General features: G+C 44.2%; 1 non-coding gene across 1 annotated transcript; it reads left to right on the top strand.

The window, feature by feature from the left end:
- Positions 1 to 1,551: 1,551 nt before the first annotated feature.
- Positions 1,552 to 1,633, top strand: trnas-gcu (transfer RNA serine (anticodon GCU)). The gene has a single exon. It is a non-coding gene; the product is annotated as a tRNA-Ser (tRNA).
- Positions 1,634 to 22,788: the final 21,155 nt, after the last annotated feature.

Here is a 22,788-nt window from a genome sequence, read left to right as displayed (position 1 = left end):
TACATCAAAGAAGTTTCAGACATGACAGCCAGACTACTAAGACCCCTCGGAATCCTAGTAGCTCACAAACCCACCAACACTCTCAAACAAAAACTAACAAACTTAAAAGACCCAGAACAACCCACAGACAAAACCAACGTCATCTACAAAATTCCATGCAAGGACTGCCACAAACACTACGTCAGACAACAGGAAGAAAGTTAGCCACCAGGATATACGAACACCAGCTAGCCACAAAAAGACACGACCTTCTCTCCCTCGGAGCCCGACACACGGATTAAAAATACCACCATTTCGACTGGGCCAACACATCTATCCTGGGACAGGCTAAGCAAAGACACGCTGGGAATTCACAGAGGCCTGGCACTCCAACCACAACGCCATAAACAAACACATAGATTTAGATGCCATCTATCAACCCCTCAGAAAACGAACAGGAAATGACATCACCACAAACCCCAGGAACCCCATCGAGGAGAAAGATATAAATAGAAAGCAGGAGACAACAGCTTCGCTTCATTTGGAGGTCGCCACTGATGATGATGTTACCTAGCCAAGTAATGACACGTCTGGATATCAAACCTACAGCACAGCAAGCAAACCTACACCCTACATTTTAAATTATTTTTCATGTTTATGTTGCATGAGTCTGCGGTTATTGATCCACAGTTTAGTTTCACTCCCTATAGGTAACATGCTGAATTCCCCAGTTGTTCATAGTTCAATGTGATGCATCCAGTGTGTGCATAACGAAAGGGAGCTTGATTCCCACATCTTGTGTTTATCTGTGCCTTATGTCCAGCCTTCATCAATGGCGAGAGCAAGGGGCGAGGGTGAGACCAATGTGTAAATCTCTCCGTGCTCATGCACGGCACCCACATCAGCAATTCTCCACTGTGTATTTACAGCCAGTTCTCACTGCCCCTACACCCACGACCTGCCCCTTTGAAATATCTCCATTATTTCGTGCTGTCTCGCTGTGCTCTTCTCACCAGGATGAATTACTTCTTCTCAAACTCCTTCAGAATTCATCTGACAAAACATTCATTAAGAATTCCTTTGCATAAACATGCACTTCGCAGCTCTCGTTATTTGATTTTCCTGGATGACTTTCATACGAAAAAACGTTCACAGCAACTTGACTTGAGCCAGCACCACCATTCATTATGATCATGGCTGAACATCCTCAATTTGTATCCTTTTCCTGCCTTATCCCCATAGCCCTTGATTCCACTATCCTTAAGAACTCTATCCAACTCTTTATTGAAAGAACACCTCCTGCTGTCTCGGGTTCTTCATTCCGTTGACTTCAAATCTTCACAGAATTCAACAGACCTTGGTACATATTCATTTCCTCATTTTTGTTCAGATCACTGTGTGCATAGTGTGACAGTGGGAGTGCACTTGTCCCACAACCCAGGGGTCAGAAAATAGTCTTGGAACCGTACTGTGTTATTTATCATTTTACCAACACCAGGGAGAAATATCTGCTGCTCTGCATAATTTCCACAATTCAATTATTCATAAGGTCATAGCCGTTTCTGCATTTGTGACGAGGTGGCCGAGTGGTTAAGGCGATGGACTGCTAATGCATTGTACTCTGCACGCGTGGGTTCGAATCCCACTCTCGTCGCTGTCATCAACGGCATTTCAATGGTGTTGTTTTGGGATGATCACAGCTGTCGTATTGAAACTGGAGCTCTAATGGTCAGTTTATATGCATTGCCGCTATTACGAAATTACAAAGAATAGTTTGAGCCTGTTGAATAAACTACATTGCAATGTCGGTTGCATTGGGATAATGAAAGGGAGCGTGGTTTTCGTTTTCAAGTCAAGTTGCTGTGAACGTTTTTTCGTATGAAAGATATCCAGGAAAATCAAATAACGAGAGCTGCGAAGTGCATGTTTATGCAAAGGAATTCTTAATGAATGTTTTGTCAGATGAAATGTGGAGGAGGTTGAGTAGAAGTAATTCATGCTGGTGAGAAGAGCACAGCGAGACAGCACGAAATAATGGCGATGTTTTAAAGGTGCAGGGCGTGGGTGTAGGGGCTGTGAGAACTGGCTGTAAATGCACAGTGGAGAATTGACGCTGTGGGTGCCGTGCATGGGCACGGAGAGACTGACACATTGGTCTCGCCCTCGCCCCTTGCTCTCACCATTGATGAATGCTGGACATAAGGCACAAATACACACAAGATGTTGGAAGCAAACTCCCTCTCGTTATGCACACACTGGATGCATCACATTGAACTATGAACAACTGGGGAATTCAGCAAGTTACCTATAGGGAGTGAAACTAAACTGTGGATCAATAACCACAGATTCCCGCAACATAAACATGAAAAATAACTTTAAATGTATGATGTAGGTTTGCTTGCTGTGCTGTATGTTTGATATGCAGAAGTTTCATTACTTGGCTAGGTAACATCATCATCAGTGGCGACCTCCAAATGAAGCGAAGCTGTTGTCTCCTGCTTTCTATTTATATCTTTCTCCTCGACGGGGTTCCTGGGGTTTGTGGTGATGTCATTTCCTGTTCGTTTTCTGAGGGGTTGATAGATGGCATCTAAATCTATGTGTTTGTTTATGGCGTTGTGGATGGAGTGCCAGGCCTTTGTGAATTCCCAGCGTGTCTTTGCTTAGCCTGTCCCAGGATAGATGTGTTGGCCCAGTCGAAATGGTGGTATTTTTAATCCGTGTGTCGGGCTCCGAGGGAGAGAAGGTCGTGCGTTTTTGTGGCTAGCTGGTGTTCGTATATCCTGGTGGCTAACTTTCTTCCTGTTGTCTGACGTAGTGTTTGTGGCAGTCCTTGCATGGAATTTTGTAGATGACGTTGGTTTTGTCTGTTGGTTGTTCTGGGTCTTTTAAGTTGGTTAGTTTTTGTTTGAGAGTGTTGGTGGGTTTGTGAGCTACTAGGATTCCGAGGGGTCTTAGTAGTCTGGCTGTCATGTCTGAAACTTCTTTGATGAATGGTAAGATGGTTATGGTTTCTGGCTGTGTTTGGTCTGCTTGTCGTGGTTTGTTCTTGAGGAATATGTGGACTGTGATTTTTGAGTGTCTGTTCTTCTCGAATATGTTGTATAGGTGGTTCTCCTCTGTTTTCCGAAGTTCGTCTGTGCTGCAGTGTGTGGTGGCTCGTTGGAATAGTGTTCTGACGCAGCTTCGTTTGTGTGTGTTGGGATGGTTGCTGGTGTAGTTAAGTATTTGGTCAGTGTTTGTCGGTTTTCTGTATGCGCAGGTTTGTATTTGTCCGTTGTCCTTTCTTTCTCCTGTGGCATTCAGGAATGTGAGTTTGTTGTCGGTTTGTTCCTCCTTGGTGAACTTTATGACTGTGAGGGTGTTGTTGATGATGTTAAATGTCTTTACTATCTTGTTTCCTTTTGTGATGACAAAAGTGTCAACTGCGTAGCGGACCCAGATTTTGGTTTGATTTTTGGTAGGGCTGTTTGTTCTAGTCTTTGCATTACCGCTTCTGCTATGAATCCTGATAGTGGAGATCCCATGGGTGTGCCTTTGGTTTGTTTGTAGACTATGTTGTTGAAAGTGAAGTGGGTGGTGAGGCACAGGTCCACGAGCTTCTTGATGTTTTCATTGGTAATGTGATTGATGGTGGTTGGTGTGTGTGATGGTCTCTTCTAAAAGTGTGGTCAGTGTTTCCTTTGCCAGGTCGATGTTGATGAAGGTGAACAGTGCTGTTATGTCGAATGAGATCATTGCTTCTTCTTGCTCTACTTAGGTGTTTTTGATGATTTTTAGGAATTCCTGGGTGGAGTGGATAGAGTGCTGTGACTCTTCTATGAGGTATTTCAGTCTTGCGTGTAGTTCTTTGTCCAGTCTGTAAGTTGGTGTTCCCAGTGATGAAACTACGGGTTTGAGGGGGCTCCTGGTTTAGGGATTTTTTGTAGTCCGGTTCGACTTGGCCAACACATTGATCCTGGGACAGTTTAAGCAAAGACATGCCAGAGAATTCCCAGAGGCCTGGCACTCCAACCACAATGCCATATACAAACACATAGATCCAAATGCCATCTATCAACCCCGCAGAAAACAAACCGGAAATGACATCACCACAAACCCCAGGAAGCCCAACCAGGAGAAAGAAATATAGAAAGCAAGAGACAACAGCTTCGCTTCACTTGGATGTCGCCACCGATGATGTTACCTAGCCAGGTAATGAAACGTCTGGATATCAAACCTACACCTCAGCGAGCAAACCTACACCCTAAACCTCAAACTGAGCTACAAACCTTCACAAACCTTGCGATTTAAAGTGTCTTTATACGCATATCAGTAATAGACTTTTCGTTACAAGACCCGTCTGGTTGAAAGAAGAAGACACCACATTTCAAGATGGATGACAACGTTACCAATTTTGTTTTGAAACTGAGATCTATTTGATCATTTTACACAGTGAACAAGTTCATTTTAAATAATGCAAACCACATTCTCTCACCTGGAATAAAAGTGTGATTTTAATGTAAACATTGTCCTTGCTAAGTCGCAGTTACTCAACATGAAAAATAGGATGTAATTTTTATTAAGCATAGATCAATTAGCACCATTATCTTACTTCAGATTGACTGCAGTATGCATATGCTCCGTAAGGTTTAAGAAAGAATGACTTTTGGATATAATGATTTGGTTGTGACTAAAAATAATATTAGGTTCTCATGATGCGGATATTCCACCAATGGCCCCAGTGATGGAAATGTTCAGTGGGCATTATTTCTATGATGGTAGAGAAGTATGTGAGCTGCCAGGGGTGGGAGCTCCCACTTCCTCTTGAGCAGCGTCTTTTGACGTGGACCAGGGAGCATTGTGACATCATTCTGGGAGTTCCAACAGCACCTGGAGCAGCTTCCATTGACATGGAGCAGCAGGGAGCATTGGCAAATCCGAATGCAAGATCTAACCTCATTTGGAGCATCTCCAGTTGGCATGGAGTAGGGAGCCTTGCGAGATCCATCTGGTAGCTCCGCTCTCACCTGGAGCAGCTTTTAATGACATGTAGCAGCAAGGAGCATTGGGACATCAGAGTGATAGATCCAACCTCAACTGGACTGCTTCTATTGACATGGAGGAGGGAACATTGGGACATCAGACTGGGAGCTCCAACCTCACAAGGATCAGCGTTTAATGACATGTAGCAGCTGGGAGCATTGGGACATCAGAGTGGGAGCTCCAACTTCAGGTAGAGCCGCTTCTATTTACATGGAGCAGCAAGGAGCATTGGAACATCAGGTTGGGAGCTCCAACATCACCTGGAGCAGCTTGTATTTACATGGAAGAGGAGGGAGGATTGGGACATTAGGCTGGGGGAAATGATATTCAACTATTTTAATCTAAAGAAACTATGTTTCAACACCTCAGAAGTTAATTGATTTATGAAGAATCTTTCCCAGGGAAATAATTAAATTTTTAGATAGTAAAGACAAGTCCTGCAAATATTCAACTCAGGAAAATGCATTGGTACAGAGAGAAGTGGGAGTGATGTTTCATGTCTTTGTCTTTTCTTTTCTGGCCGACTCTGCACTGGATTACATCACCGGAAGGACGTTTTCACTCATTTCATGCAAATACGGACAGGTCACTCACGTAATCTAAAGCTGAAAATTAATCGGAATATGCAGTGTTATGATTAGGCTGAAGTTTACCTCAAATCATGGTGAAAACGGAGCAAAGTCAGTTGTAATTTCCAAGATCAGTAGTGACCTCATTGATTGGCTGATCAGATTGTGAATGGTCGTTTTTTTTGAGGACAATTTGAAGTGAATCAATGATGGTGATTATCTTTGTTCTTTGTTCACCTTGTGACTGTTACTGTTATTGCTCATGTCCTTGTTAACATACAGCTCTGCAGCGTGTAAAATCTCAGCTGTGCATCTGGCCAGTGGTACAACCATTCGTATAGCTGGCTACGGATCAGGTGGTTGTAGGTTCGACTTTTACTTTGTGCAAGCGCATTATGGAGATTCATCACAAATCCAACCTAATCATTTTTGTTATGCTGAGGTGGGTAATATTTGAAATTTTCAACTCCACGAACGAAAGTTCTTTCACTGTCTTCGATCAGTTAAACATTGCCAAGAGCTGTCAGAGTAAAAATCACACAGCACCAGATTATATCGAACAGAGTTAGTTGGAAGCACCAGTGTTCCATGCACTGCTTCTTCATCAGGTGCTTGTCAACTGTTGGAATCTAAAATGGCTTTGTGTGATTATTAAATGTATCCACCCCAGTCCAACACCAACACCTCCAAGTCATGGGTATCGTCGACACCACGAACGTTCGGTTAAAGTCCAGATGATCTTCCAAAAGATCGCGCATATTGACACACACACCACGTTTCTGCAGAAAAACACCCACTTGATGAAGGAGCGGCTCTCCGAAAGCTCGTGTTTCCAAATACACCTGCTGGACTCTGCCCTGATATTGTGTAATTTTTAACTTTGTCTACTCAACTCAAACACTGGCACTTCCATATCATAGACAACATCAGTCATGTCCCAGCGCTGTCAGAGAAGGCAATCCTGGAATAGCCCAATACATTGCACATGGGTACTTTCCGTTTTCAGAAACCAACGCACTCAATAGCTGCAGCTACTATGGATGAAAAGCACGGAAAAGAAATAGCTGAGACTCAGTTTTGACATTATTTTGAAACTCTTTGGGAAGTGGAATCAGAGGAGAATGAAGGATTAACTGTCCGACTGTGCAGAGAGAGGGAAGGAACTTTTCCCTTCTTTGATGAGCTGGGGTATTGACTGATCTAAGGCATGAAAAAGATTCCTGGTAGAGCTGCGCTCTCTGCATCAGGAACAAGAAGTCCTGATTTCCTGAACGGTAATGAAACCCAGGTCCCTCAGTTAAAGCGCTGAATACTAACCACGAGACCACCAGGGATGAGGGCAGAAGCCGTTGCACCGTTTCTTCATAACACAGTTTTTGGAATTATGTCACTGCTGATATGTTTCCCCTCAAAAATGATTGAATTATGGAGTGTTTACAGCACAGAACTGGGTCCCTTCATCTCATTTCCCAGCACTTGGTCTGCAACCTTGAGAGCTCTGACGTTTCACCTGAATGCTAATTTCTCTGGAACGTTTTAATCTCGTAAAACACAATAAGTGGGATTAAAGTTTGAGATGGGAACTGAACCTCATTTTTACCCATAGACTGAAGCACGCAGACACATTTCCCCAAGTGTGACACAGGCCTCGGGAGAAAACAAGCAGAAAGGAAGATTTCACCGACATGTCTGATGTTGTCCCGTTTCAGAGTTCAACACCAATGTCTGGTTACAGCAAAGATAGGAAGCATTCAGCCCCTCCCGTCCCAGTGTTCCTTGCCCATTGTTTCCCCATTACTCTGTAGTTTATACTGCCTCACCTCGTTTTTGCTGCCAAACTTGATCACTGCTTACGCCCGCTATTTCCTGTCCTGCCAAACGGTTTGCCTCAAGTTCTTGGAATGAAAAACAGGAATGGCCTCTTTCAAGCACTTTTCTAGTTTACAAGGACAGTTTTATCACCACTGAGCAAGCACATTGCCAGCTCAGAGAGAAGGTCTCATTCTTTAGAAACTGAAATGCAAAGATAATTGGATAGCCTCAGTATTGTAAACCAACCAACAAGACCGGAATACGGCCGAGGGGATCACGCACAGAAGGATTGGAGAATAGAATGTCGAATTTCTTGGTGTCCAGGGTGATTTTAACAGAAATCTTCCCTGGTAGTATAGTGATGAGGATTCAGTGATTTCACTGTCATGGCTTGTTAAAGGATAACGTTTACAGTAATCAATATGAAATACTGCCTGATATTTCGAAGCAGAATGATGATGTGCAGCAGACAGAATCGTTTCCCTGCATGACCTAATAAGAGAGCTCAGAAGAGCCAGGAGCAGACATGAGAGCCAGGAGGAGACATTAGAAATTGTTGGCGGATAGGATCAGGGTTAACCCTAAGGCTTTCCATAGGTATGTCAGGAATAAAAGAATGACGAGAGTTAAATTAGGGCCAATCAAGAATAATAGTGGGAAGTTGTGTGTGGAGTCAGAGGAGACATGGGAAACACTAAATAAATATTTTTCGACAGTGTTCACTATATAAAATGAAAATGTTGGCGAGGAAGATACAGAGATACTTGCATCTCGACTCGAAGAGATTGAGGTTCACAAGGAAGAGGTATTAGAAATACAGGAGAGTGTGAAAATAGACAAGTCCTCTGGGCCAGATGGGATCTATCCTAGAATCCTCTGGGAAGCAAGGGAAGAGATTGCCGAGCCTGTGCCATTGATCCAGAAATCATCATTATCTACAGGAATAGTGCCTGAGGACTGGAGGATTGCAAATGTGGTTCCCTTGTTCAAGAAGGGTAGTAGAGACAACCCTGGTAATTACAGACCAGTGAGTCTCACTTCAGTTGTTGGTAAAGCATTGGAAAAGATTATAAGAGATAGGACTTATAATCATCTAGAAAATAATAATCTGGTCAGGGACAGTCAGCATGGTTTTGTAAAGGTCGTGCCGAACGAATCTTATGAGTTTTTTGACAAAGTGACCAAACAGGTAGATGAGAGTAAGCAGGTTGATGTTCTGTATATGGATTTCAGCAAGGTGTTCGATAAGATTCCCACAGTAGGCTATTATACAAAATGTGGAGGAATGGGATTTACATAGATAGATAGAAGAATACATCGCAGTACAGGCCCTTCGGCCCTCGATGTTGCGCCGATCAAAGCCCACCTAACCTACACTAACCCACTATCCTCCATATACCTATCCACTGCCCGCTTAAATACCCATAAAGAGGGAGAGTCCACCACTGCTACTGACAGGGCATTCCATGAACTTACGACTCGCTGAGTGAAGAACCTACCCCTCACATCAGTCCTATATCTACCCCACCTTAATTTAAAGTTATGCCCCCTTGTAATTGCTGACTCCATAAGTTGAAAAAGGTTCTCACTGTCAACCCTATCTAACCCCCTAATCATCTTGTACACCTCTATCAAGTCACCCCTAAACCTTCTTTTCTCCAATGAAAACAACCCCAAGTGCCTCAGCCTTTCCTCATAGGATCTTCCTACCATACCAGGCAACATCCTGGTAAACTTCCTCTGCACCCGTTCCAGTGCCTCCACATCCTTCCTATAGTATGGCGACCAAAACTGCACACAATATTCCAGATGCGGCCGCACCAGAGTCTTATACAACTGCAGCATTACCTCAGGACTCCGGAACTCAATTCCTCTACCAATAAAAGCCAGTACGCCATATGCCTTCTTCACTGCACTATTTACCTGGGTGGCAACTTTCAGAGATCTGTGTACATGGACACAAGATCCCTCTGCTCTTCCACACTACCAAGTATCCGACCATTAGCCCAGTACCCCATCTTTTTGTTACTCTTACCAAAGTGAATCACCTCACACTTAGCTACATTGAACTCCATTTGCCCCCTTTCTGCCCAGCTCTGCAGCTTCTCTATATCCCGCTGTAACCTGCCACATCCTTCCTCACTGTCTACAACTCCTCCGACTTTCGTATCATCCGCAAACTTGCTCAGCCAATCTTCTAACCCTTCCTCCAGGTCATTTATAAAAATGACAAACAGCAATGGTCCCAAAACAGATCCTTGCAGAACACCGCTAGTGACGGCACTCCAAGATGAACCTTTGCCATCAACTACTACCCTCTGTCTTCTTCCAGCCAGCCAATTCCTAATCCAAACCTCCAACTCACCCTCAATGCCATATCTCTGTATTTTCTGCAGTAGCCTACCATGGGGGACCTTATCAAACGCCTTACTAAAATCCATATATACCACATCTACCGCTTTCCCCTCATCTACCTCCTTAGTCACCTTCTCAAAGAATTCAATAAGGTTTGTGAGGCACGACCTGCCCTTCACAAAACCATGCTGACTATCCTTGATCACATTATTCTTATCCAGATGTGCATAAATCCTATCCCTTACAATTCTCTCTAAGACTTTGCCCACAACAGAAGTGAGACTCACTGGCCTATAGTTACTAGGATTATCCCTACTCCCCTTCTTGAACAAGGGAACCACGTTTGCTAGCCTCCAGTCCTCTGGCACTATTCCTGTAGACAACGAGGACACAAAAATCAAGGCCAATGGCTCTGCAATCTCCTCCCTTGCTTCCCAGAGAATCCTAGGATAAATGCCATCAGGCCCAGGGGACTTATCTATTTTCACCCTTGCCAGAATTTCCAACACCTCTTCTCTACATATCTCAAAGCCATCCATTCTACTTATTCGTGCCTCAGTATTCATATCGACAACAATGTCCTGTTCCTGAGTGAATACTGACGAAAAGTATTCATTCAGTGCCTCCCCAATCTCTTCAGCCTCCACATGCCACTTCCCATTACTATCCTTGACTGGACCTATTCCTACCCGAGTCATTCTTTTATTCCTAACATACCTATAGAAAGCCTTAGGGTTTTCACTAATCCTACCAACTAAGGACCTTTCATGTCCCCTCCTTGCTGCTCTTAGCTCTCTCTTCAGGTCCTTCCGGGCTACCTTATAACTCTCAATCGCCCCTATTGAACCTTCACGCCTCATCTTTACAAAGGCCGCCCTCTTCCATTTAACAAGGGATTCCAATTCCTTATTAAACCACGGCTCCCTCACACGACCCTTTCCTCCCTGCCTGATAGGTACGTACTTATCAAGGACACTCAATAGTTGCTCCTTGAACAAGTTCCACATATCAATTATGCTCTTGCCTTGGAATCTACTTTTCCAATCCACACATCCTAAGTCATGCCTCACCGCATCATAATTTCCCTGCCCCCAGCTATAACTCTTGCCCTGTAGTACACACTTATCCCTCTCCATCGCTAGAGTAAAAATCACCGAATTGTGGTCACTGTCCCCAAAGTGCTCACCTATCTCTAGTTCTAATACCTGGCCTAGTTCGTTACCCAGAACCAAATCCAGTATGGCCTCACCTCTTGTTGGCTTATCTACATATTGTGTCAGGAAACTCTCCTGCACACATTGGACAAACACTGACCCATCTAACGAACTTGAGCTCTAGCTTTCACAATCCATATCAGGAAAGTTAAAGTCCCCCATAACAACCACCCTATTACTGTCACTCTTGTCCTGAAGCATCTTCGCAATCCTTTCTTCAACGATTCTAGGACTATTAGGAGGCCTGTAAAAGACTCCTAACAGGGTGAACTCACCTCTCCTATTCCTAACCTCAACCCAAACTTCCTCAGATGGCAAATCTTCGTACATCTTCATTTCCACCGCTGTAATACTATCTTTGACAAGCAAAGCCACACCCCCCCCCCTCTTTTACCACCACCTCTGACCCTACTAAAACATTTCAACCCTGGAACCTGCAACAGCCAATCCTGTCCCTGATCTAGCCATGTCTCCGTAATAGCCACAACATCGAAGTCCCAGGTACCAACCCACGCTGCAAGTTCACCTACCTTATTTCGTATACCTCTGGCATTAAAGTATACACACTTCAAGCCACTCTTCTGTTTACAGGCACCCTCCTTTAAGATTAATGCCATATTCCTAACCTCCCTACACTCCAGGTCCTGCACCCTAAAGCTACAGTCTGGGTTCCCATGCCTCTGCAGAGTTAGTTTAACCCCCCCCCCCCAAGAGCACTAGCAAACCTCCCCCCAAGGATACTGGTGCCCCTCAGGTTCAGGTGCAGACCATCCTGTTTATAGAGGTCCCACCTTCCCCAGAAAGAACCCCAGTTATCCAAGTACCGAAATCCCTCCCTCCTGCACCATCCCTGTAGCCACGCATTTAACTGTTCTCTCTCCCTATTCCTCGACTCTCTATCACGTGGCACGGGTAACAAACCAGAGACAACAACTCTGTTCGTTCTAACTCTGAGCTTCCAACCTAGCTCCCTAAAAGCCTGTCTAACATCCTCAGCACTCCTCCTACCTATGTCATTGGTGCCAATATGGACCACGACTTCAGGCTGCTCCCCCTCCCCCTTAAGGACCCGGAAAACACGATCAGAGACATCACTTACCCTTGCACCTGGGAGGCAACATACCAAACGTGAGTCTCTCTCGTTCCCACAAAACCGCCTATCTGTGCCCCGAACTATCGAGTCCCCAATTATTATTGCTCTGCTCTTCTCCACCCTTCCCTTCTGAGCAATGGGGACAGGCTCCGTGCCAGAGGCCTGAGCCCCGTCACTTACCCCTGGTAAGTCGTCCCTCCCACAAGTATCCAAAACGGTATACTTGTTCTTGAGGGGAACGGCCGCAGGGGGTCCCTGCACTGGCTGCTTCCTCCCAGTCCCCCTCACTGACACCCATCTATCTGCCATCTTTGGAGTTACTACTTCCCTATAGCTCCGATCTATGACCCCCTCTGCCTCCCGAATGATCCGAAGTTCATCCAACTCCAGCTCCAGTTCCCTAACACGGTCTTGGAGGAGCTGGAGATGGGTGCACTTCCTGCAAGTGTAATCAGCAGGGACGTCCATGGCATCCCTCACCTCATACATGTTGCAGGAGGAACATTGCACTGCCTTCACTGCCATCCCTCTAAAGCTCACCTTTATTTTAAAACAAAACTGGGTCTAAAGAATACAACAAGCAAAATTCAGCACTTACCTACTTACCACAACGGATCTTATTATTAGGTTAGAGGAGGGGGGCGGGTGGGAGGCACTACCTCCGTAGTGCCTCGGGTTCTTCAGCTGCGCGCTTTTAAAGGGGAAACAAACCTTCCCAGGTAAGCTTACGCTTTACCTGCTTCCGGGTCTCGGCTGCCTCTCTGGTCGTCGTCACTTCCCCCTACTGCTCCCGCGCTTTCTGTGAAGAGAGAGTGAAAAACAACACCGCTGCCCGCTACCGGTAAGTACTTTTAAAACAAACAGTCTTACCTTAGCTGCTGCTCGCACTCAAAAAAAAATTAGCAGTTTGATTCAGTAATTGTCTTGCTCAAAGAAAACAGAGTGTTGTAGTTGATGCAACATGTTCATCTTGGTGTCCAGTTACTAGCGGGATTCCGCAAGGGTCGATGTTGGGTCCAGGGCTATTCGTAATTTTTATAAATGACCTGGATGAGGGCTTAGAAGGGTGGGTTAGTAAATTTGCAGGCAACACTATGGTCGGTGGAGTTGTGGATCGTGACGAAGGATGTAGTAGGTTGCAGAGAGACATAGATACGATGCAGACCTGGGCTGAGAGGTGGCAAATTGAGTTTAATGTGGACAAGTGTGAGGTGATACACTTTGGATGGAGTAATCGGAATGCAAAGTACTGGGCTAATGGTAAGATTCTTGGGAGTGCAGATGAGCAGAGAGATCTCGGTGTCCATGTACACACATCCCTGAAAGTTGCCACCCAGATTGACAGGGTTGTTAAGAAGGAAAACAGTGTTTTGGCCTTTATTAATAGAGGGATTGAGTTCTGGAATCAGACGGTTATGCTGCAGCTGTACAAAGATCTGGTACGGACACATTTGAAGTATTGTGAACAGTTCAGGTCACCGAATTATAAGAAGGATGTTGACGCTTTGGAAAGGGTGCAGAGGGGATTTTCTAGCATGTTGCCTGGTATGGAAGGAATGTATTATGAGGAAAGACTGAGGGCCTTGAGGCTGTCCTCGTTGGAGAGAAGATTGAGAGGTGACTTAATAGAGACATACAAGATAATCAGAGGTTTAGATAGGGTGGACAGGGAGAGTCTTTTTCCAAGTTTGGGGACGGCAAACACGAGAGTCACAACTTTAAAGTGAGGGGAGAAAGGTATAAGACAGATGTCAGAGGTAGTTTCTTTACTCAGAGAGTAGTTAGGACATGGAATGCTTTGCCTGTAGCGGTGGTAGATTCGTCAAGATTACGTGCATTTAAGTCATCATTGGAGAGGCATATGGACGTACATGGAAGAGTGTAGATGGGATGGGCTTCAAATTAGTATGACAGGGCTGCGCAATATCGAGGTCCGAAGGGCCTGTACTGCGCTGTAATGTTCTATGTTCTATATGCTACAGTTCCACATCAGCAATGTCATCTGCAATTGCCCGACGTTCAATCAGTTTAAAACAAGAACGGAGGGGTCGTCAGGAAAACGGAAGGGGAATAGTGGTTTGTGAGAGTTAACTACATGCCTCGTGGAGCCAGGTTCAATGTAGATACTGAATATCGGTTTTCCTGTTTACCTTGGTATACTGATCACTTCGGATCAATTGCCCAATATTGTCTGCCCTTTGTGTGTTGTTCTTTGCACATTGCACCTCGGTTCAGTGCTCTGGGGACCACGCTTTTTTTTAAATTTGGCACGTTTTACACAGGTCTGTTTTGCAACTTCATATTAAGGCCAACAATTTTAGGAATAAATAGTCACCATTCAGATAACCAAGTCTGTTACACTATTGAATGGTTTCATATCTGATCTGATAAACTTGAACTGCACTTTCTTGCCTTTTGCCATAATGCTTGATGTCTTTGCTGTTTGAAGATCGACCGATCTCAGCCTCATTACACCTAATGACACTTCCTCAACAGCCTTCTGCTACAAGAAAGTCCACTGATACAGAACTGTCTGAGAGAATAAATTCTTCTTCGTCTCTATTTTAATTGTGAGATCCGCATTCTAATACGAAGTTAAGAATCGCACAACACCAACAGGTTTAGTGGAAGCAATAGCGTTTGGAGAGTTGCTCCTTCATCAGGTGACTGTGGAGTACACAGTGGTAAGGTACAGAATTTATAGCGAACGGTTACAGTGTAATGTCACTGAAATTATACATTGGAAAAATACCTTGATTGCTTGTTAAGTCTTCCATTTGTTAGAATGACTATGTTATGTTCATTTCTTTCTTATGTAAATCGAAAAACTTTCTTTTGACAGTTACATTCTCAGGTGGACTTTACCAGTTAGTGTCAGCACAGATAATATGGTGAAGGTGTTAGTCCCTGTGTGCCGCGCCCATGCCATAATGTTGAGACTGACGCTCATCTAAACAAAAAACAACACGCTGCAGGTAAGAATGCCTTAAGACATGGTACATTGGTGAAGCTGAGCAGAGGCTACAACAACGGAATGGGCGCTGCACTTCAATCAACAGACAGGTGTGCCCCTTCCCAGTTGGAGAGCACTTCAGTGATCCAGGACATTCGACCTCGGATCTTCGGGTGACAATCCTCCAAGGCGGTCTTCGGAACAGGCAGCAGCTAAAAATGCCCCCACAGAGACAGATAGCTAAATTCGGTACTCATAGTCATTGGGTTCATGTCACAGTACAGGTGATCCCATTGCCCTATCTACAAACAGAGACCCTCCTACACACACACACACACACACACACACACACACACACACACACACACACACACATTTACGTCTGTGGGGTGAATTTGTACTTGCAGAGTTACATTGCACTTTGCTCAAAAACTGCATGAATCCATGTAAGTCTCTGGTAACTCATTTTTATAAATTAGAATCAGTCTAAACATTATGGAACAGACAGCAGCACACGGGGGCAGACACCAGTTTTTGAACTTCACCTGAGAATGAAACTTTAAAATAAAAAAGTTTTGCACTTTACATATGAAAGAAGTAAAGCTAACATGGTCATTCTAACAGATCGGAGACTTAGCAAACAATCAAGGTATTTTTCAATGTACAATTTCAGTTACATCACTCTGTAGACATATCCTATAAATTCTGTGACTTACAACTGTGGACTCCACAATCACGTGATGAATGAGCAGTGGTCCGAAAGCTCGTACTTCCGATTAAGCCTGTTGAACTATAACCTGGGGTTGCATGATATTCAACTTTGCACACCCCAGTCCAAAACCGGCATCTCCAAGTCATTCAATACGAGGTGCTCTAATCACAGAACCAAACTTTCTGCATCCAACTTATTAAATCCTTGAAAATACCTCTATGTTTCAATAAGGATCATTTTGTAGTACTGTGTCTCAGCAGGCAAAGGCAACTGATTTCAGCGTTTCTTCCCATTTGATTTCACCTCCGATATGAAATTCTCACTGACTATGACATAACTGCTACCTTTGCTGTTCTGTGATGTCAGGAACTCATGTTCAATTTAAGATTTCCATAAGGAACAACAATATTTTTTTTCCCTGACTGGAAATCAACATTGGGAAATAGCAGTGAGACAGCTGCATTTCAGCACGTTCGCACCAAGGACGACATATGCAATGCTTGGAACTTTTCTTGATGACTTTGTTTTTGCCTATTTTGTTCAGTTGAAAAATGACAGTTTTTGAGTTTTTAAAAGCATGGCCAATGGTCCTTCAGCCTATTGCATCATTATCAGTTATCAAACATCTGGCTTGTAAACACAGTTTCCAGACGTGACTCATCGCCTGGTGTGTTCTTACATTTCAAGTCTTAGTTAAATTGTTATTCAATTTCTTAAGGGCTTGAGTGGAACAAAACACATCTCTGTGAACTAACATTTCTGAAAGACGAACTCTTTCTCAGAGCAATTTGTCAGTTTTCCTCATGATGCTGCGGAAAATGTTTCTGCGCTGACATCTGAATTGGTTTACCCTGTTTCTTCCTCAGCTTCCTGGTAATGTTAAAGTTCGGTGAATAAAACTTGGAATGAAAGCCTGATCTCAGGAACACTGGACATATCTTTAATTTCCTGCAATCCCATTCATGCATGTCGCTTATACAGGGGATGGTACATCTTTACCCAAACCTGCCTACTTGTGTCTCCAGGACCTGAACAAAATAGCTGACCCTTAATCCGAGAATGACGACCGTATGGGAAAGCAGGTCATTCGGCCCTTCCAGTCGACATCATCCCTCTGAAGCACATCCTATCAGACACACACTCTATACCTATTCCGTTCCACTTCATTTCCCATGGCTGATCCCAGTAACCTGCACACCTTCAGACTGTGGGAGGAAACTCACACAAGCAAAGAGAGACTGTTCAAACTGCACACAGTCACACGAGACTGGGATCGAATCCATGTCTTCTGTGCAGCGAGGCAGCAGCGAATCAGGAAGAACAACAAATGCTGTCCTGACCAGTGACATCCACACCCTGTGGGTATATCAGGAAGAATAAAAACATATTCACAACATGGACAGCGGAACTTGCGTCTGCATGGACATGATTTGAACCAATCGTTCATCCTGGGTAGATACAAGGACACCGATATCACAGAGAAACCAGGGCAATGCGGGATCCAATTACATGCTAAAGTGGAAACTCATCTACGCAGTCAAACTGGGGACAGACTATTCAACAATCCCGTGTGTGGGAAGGGCTCAATGAGCAGAAGAACCTCCACAGTAACCAGCAAGATTACATAGACTTGAAGGAGATCAATTAAACTGTCAATGCTGCTGTTAATCCCAACCAGCTGTCAGTTTCATAGCGTCAAAGTCATAGACTCACACAGCATGAAAACAGGCCTTTCACTCCTACCAGCTCATACTGAACATAATGACAAACTAAACGAGTCGCATCTGACGGCTCTTGCAACTGCTGAGGGTTAATAATGCCCTTGTGATATTATTACTGCATTGTTAATATGAATGTCCAGATATAATTCTGTGGACACGGGTTCAAACCGTGGCAAGGCAGATGCTGGAATTTTGTTTAAATAAATACCTAGAGTCGAATGATGATGCTGAATCAGTAGATCTAATTCACTAATGCCTGATAGGGAAGGAAACTGCCATACCTATCTGGTCTGGCTGGTATGTGACTCCAGATCCATAATATCGTGGTTGATTCTGATCTTCGCTCTGGGCAATAATTTATGTACTAGGCATGAATGAATAGCGTTTGTTAATTCCACTGATACTTTCCAATTCATTTATCGATCCAAATATCCTGTAAATATTGTAAATGTACTTTCATTCATCACTGCCTCAGGAAGTGAATTGCACACATAAACCATCCTCTGTTAAAAAAAAGCCTCTCATGTCTTATTTTAAATCCCTCTTTTCACTTTAAACACTTGCCGTCTCGACTTAAAGTCCCCCTCCTTGGAGAAAAGACAGTTACAGTTAACTCCAGCCGAACTCTCAATAATATTTAAATTTCTATCAGGTCGCCTTTCAAACTCCAGTGCTCGAGTGAAAATATTCTCAGCCTATCCAGCTTTTCGTTATAAGACAAACCTTCCCCACTAGCCATACGCTGGTATACCTGTTCTAAACCTACTCCAGCTGAATAATTTCTTTGCTATTACTGGGCGGCAAGAACTCGACACAGTTTTCCAGAAGACGCATCACCCAATGTCCTATTCAACTTCAACAGAACGTACCAACTCCTTCGCTCAAAGGACTGAACAACGAAAGCAAGATGACATTTTTTTAACCATTCTTCTATATATGAAGCAAACTAGAATGAATTATGTACTTGCATTCCTGGCCTCCGTTTTCCACAACACGATGCAACGCCCGATCATTAATTGTATAAGCATACTAATATTTGATGTAGCAAAATGCAATACCTTCCATTTATCCAGATTGAACTTCATGTGACATTTTTCAGCCCAAAGACGCAATGGATTAAGATCCTTCTGGACTCTTAGATCACCTTCTTTACAGTCTCCAATTCTGCTGTCCTCTGCAAGCTTAAGAAACCATGGCTTCTATGAGTTCTATTGTTTACTCATATAGGTCAACGATTTTTAATTCTTTGTCGTGGCCATCATTTAGCTGTTTGCAAATAAGGTAACAATTAGTCATGTCGTTAACCATGAGGAGGAAAGCCATAGACTGCAGGGAGATTGGAAACAAATGGCAAGAAAATGTGCTGAAAGGAATTCAGTCCAGTGAAGTGGGTGATAATGAATTTGAGGACGCACAATGAGAAAAGTGTGAATGCCGAGTGGTTTAAAGTAATAAAAGAGAAATTGGAGTAGACATTCACGAATGTTTGAAGGTGATTGGACAAGGGATCAAGTGGTCTAGAGGGGTTGGATATACTTTCTGTTCTTGACCGCAGGTGGGAATATCAGAGCAGGGAAATGATGCTGGAACTTCAGCAACGGCCTATTCAAGATCAATAGACAGGGGAATCAGATGGACGGAAGTGCGTACTGCAGGTGCTGGAAATCAGAATCAAGATTAGAGTGCTGCTGAAGAAGCACAGCACGTCAGGCAATATCCGAGTTGCAGAAAAAAGTAACGTTTCGGGCAAATGCCCTTCATCAGGAATAAAACTCGGAGCCTCGAGGGTGGAGAGATAAACGGGAGTACTGGGTCTGGGAAGAATTTAGCTGAGAGTGCAAGAGGTGGATAGAGATGGGGTTAAAGGAGATCGGTCGGAGAAGAGGGTGGAGCGGATAGGTGGAAAGGAAGATACACAGGTGGGACAGGTCAGTAGGCTGGTGCCAAGTTAGAAAGTTGGAACTCGGATAAGGTGGCCGTGGGGAGATGAGGAAACTGGTGAAGACCACGTTAATGCCCTGGGGTTGAGGGTCCCGAGGTGGAAGGTCTGGCGTCTGGTGGTGAGGGAATAGCGGTAGAGGAGACCCAGGAACTGCATGTCCTTGGGAGAGTCGGAGGGGGAGGGTGTGCTAATTGATGTTTTTGGTCATGGGGCGTTGGAGTTGAATGTTGTGGGTTCCCTGGAAATGTTCTCTGAAGCGCTCTCCGAGAATGTGCCTGTTGGCGCCAATGTAGAGGAGACCACATCGTGAGCACCAGATGCAATAAATGACATGCGTGGAAGTGCACACGCACATTTGATGGATGTGGTAGGCTCATTGGAGCCTTGGAAGGATGTGAGAGGGATGATGTGTGTGCAGGCTTTGTATTTCCTGTAGTGGCAGGGGAAGGTGCCGCGAGTGGAGGGTGGGTCATTGGAGGGCGTGGAATTGACGAGGTAGTCGTGAAGGAAACAGTCTTTGTGAAAAGTGGATGGGGTGGGGAGGGAAATATAAATTTCCTTGTCACTGCAGGCATTGCAAAACCTGCACCCACAGCTACCTCCTCACCTCTGTCCAAGGCTCTAATGGATGCTTCCACATCCATCAAAGTTTCTCCTGCACTTCCACACATGGAATTTCTTGTATACGTTCCTCCCGATGTGGTCTCCTCTAAGTTGGAGAGAGGAGATGTGTTCTCACACAACACTTCAGAGAATATCTCCATGATACCTACAAGAATCGATCCCAGTGCCCCATGGCCAAACATTTCAACTCCCCCTCCCACTCTCCCGACGACATGCAGGTCCTGGGCCTCCTGTATCGCCACTGCCTGATGCCTGGAGGAAGAAAGCCTCATCATCCGCCTCGGGACCCTTCAACCCCTTGGCATCAATTTGGACTTCACCCGTTGCCTCATTTCCCCTCCTCCTACATTACCCCAGTTCCCACCTTCCAGCTCAACACCGTCCTCCTGACTTGTCCCACCTGTGCATCTTCATTCCCACCTGTCCACTCCACCTACTTCTCTGACATATCATGTTTACCCCCCGCCTGCATCCACTTACAGCACTCTCAGCTACCTTCTCCCTCGCCCCACCCCCTTCCCATTTATCTCTCCATCCCATGTGCTCCCAGTCTCATTCCTGAAACCTTTGGCTGAAACGTCCATTTTTACTGCTCCTCAGATGCTGCCGGACCTGCTGTGCTTCTCCAACACCACTCGAATCTGAAAGGGAGTCTGTTGATTGAGAAGGTTTTCGGATATTTTCTATTGTTGACCACAGGCTGTGGATGATAGCAAAACTTTAGCAACCACCAGCTAAGGGGACAGCTAAAGGACTGAGCACAAGTCTGGTCACTGCATAAATCAACATTATTCTTAGAATTGTCAGATAAAAGATGGAAGGCTGAAGTATGCACCTTTGCCCATCAAGACCGTTTCACCAATGAGTTTCTCGCTGATTCCTTTCCAAGTCAGGATGCTATGGGCCTTGGAGGGTAACTTGAAAATGGTGGCGTTTCGTTGCATCTTCCAACCTTGTCCTTATAGTCAGTCCAGCTGTTGAGCTTTGAAGGTTGTCAAAAATGCCCGAATGACTTACTCCAGTGCATCTTATAGTTGGTGCACTCTGCTGCAATTGTGCCTTAGCGGTGAAGGGAATGAATATTGCAGGTGTTGAAGAGGGTACAGTCAAGTGACTGCATTGTCGTGGACGGTGTCCAGTTCCTGAAGTGTTATTGAAGTTACACCCATCTCGGCAAATGGAGAGAGTTATATTCCACGTCTCATTTGTGCCTTGCAAACGATGTAGGATTCAAAGAACAATGAGTTGAGTTTATAATCAAAAAATGTCTCAAGAACATGTTATTGTTGTCAAAGTGTTTATGTAGCCAGTTTCTGTAAGTTTCTTCCCCCGAAATAACAGCTCTGTGGACGATTTCACGGGGTAATTTGTTTACAGTAAAGGTATTGAATTTCAATGAGATATGATTAGTTTGTCATTTGTGAGAGTGATCTTTACTCTATTTCGTCCTTGTGTGGACCAATCTGATTCCAGTCGCTGTCTGATTTCAAGATCCAATTCCCGTCTGTGCTCGAAATTTCAACCGTTTCTTCGCATAAATGTCTTCACCTGCCGTAATAATATGTATGGATTCTACAGGGGACAGCAGAGATTAATGAACATGTTGTCAACACTGGAGAAAATGGAGCTTCGTGGAATGATTGGTTAGGCTGGATTATTCTCCTTGAAACAAAGGAGAGGGAGGGGAGCTCTATAATCACATAATAACATTTATAAACGCTCAATATTCATGGGATCTTGACAGGGTAGTTACGGGCAGGTGGTTCACCCTCTGGTATGAGGAGAGCACCAGAGGACATGTACTCAGAATTAGATATTGCCTATTTAATTCAGAAATGAGGAGTAATTTCTTTGCTCGGGGGCCACTGGATCGGTGGAACTCCTTGCCGAAATTGTTATTGAGGCTGCGTTGTTGCGTATTTTTAAACTGTGCCAGACAGATATTTAACCAGAAAGACGATGAAGCTTTGTCGAGGCAATGCTGGAGAATGGAGTTGAGGATTATCAGATCAGCCATGAGTTCATTCAATGGTGGAGCAGACTCGATGTGCTGAATGGCCGACTTCCATTCCGACATCATTTGGTCTAACGCCTTATTTTATTGATACCTTTCGAATTCTGAGGGGATGGAAGGAAGTAATAGAAAAGGTTTCTCAAACTGATCAGACAGATCAGGAACTAAGCTCATTAGTTCATGACCAGGAAATGTGCTGTGGCCTGCATACAACAAATGGCACTGGGCACACCGAGGATGGGTATGTGCAGATGTTGTGATTGCTAAAGAAAATTGGTAGATCTAATATTGTTGCCAACTTGGTGATCATGCTGGATGATGGATCGTGGTATGATTCACACAGCAAAAGGTTTTGAAAGAATGAAAGATTCGTTTCATTGGAAAAGTTTTCTGCGGTTCCAATTCAATCGACTGTTAAAAATACTGATCAGAACTTTGTGTGGAGTGTTACATTAAAATTCACATCCCACTGGATAAACTTTTGCACCCGATCTCTCCTTATTTGTTCACCTTTCATTCGACGTAAATTCATACAAAGTCAAGATGGAATGAAAGGAGAAAAGAAACGTTTGCACTCCTTTTCATTCTCCCAATGTAACTTAGAACAGAATCAAATTGCTTTACTTCGACTTTGATGAGGTATCGATTTATCACAAATCTCCGGTGCAATGAAGGGCAAGAGCAAGATTCTCCACGTTAAATGTCTCATTCAATTTTGCTCCAAATTTATTTCAGCTTAAAGGAAATACTGATGAGAAAATCAGAAGGTTGTACT

This window comes from Chiloscyllium punctatum, chromosome 52 (assembly GCF_047496795.1).
Source record: "Chiloscyllium punctatum isolate Juve2018m chromosome 52, sChiPun1.3, whole genome shotgun sequence".
Lineage (NCBI taxonomy): Eukaryota > Metazoa > Chordata > Chondrichthyes > Orectolobiformes > Hemiscylliidae > Chiloscyllium > Chiloscyllium punctatum.
Note: the sequence above shows the minus strand (reverse complement) of the source record. Positions and strands in the feature narration are given on the sequence as shown.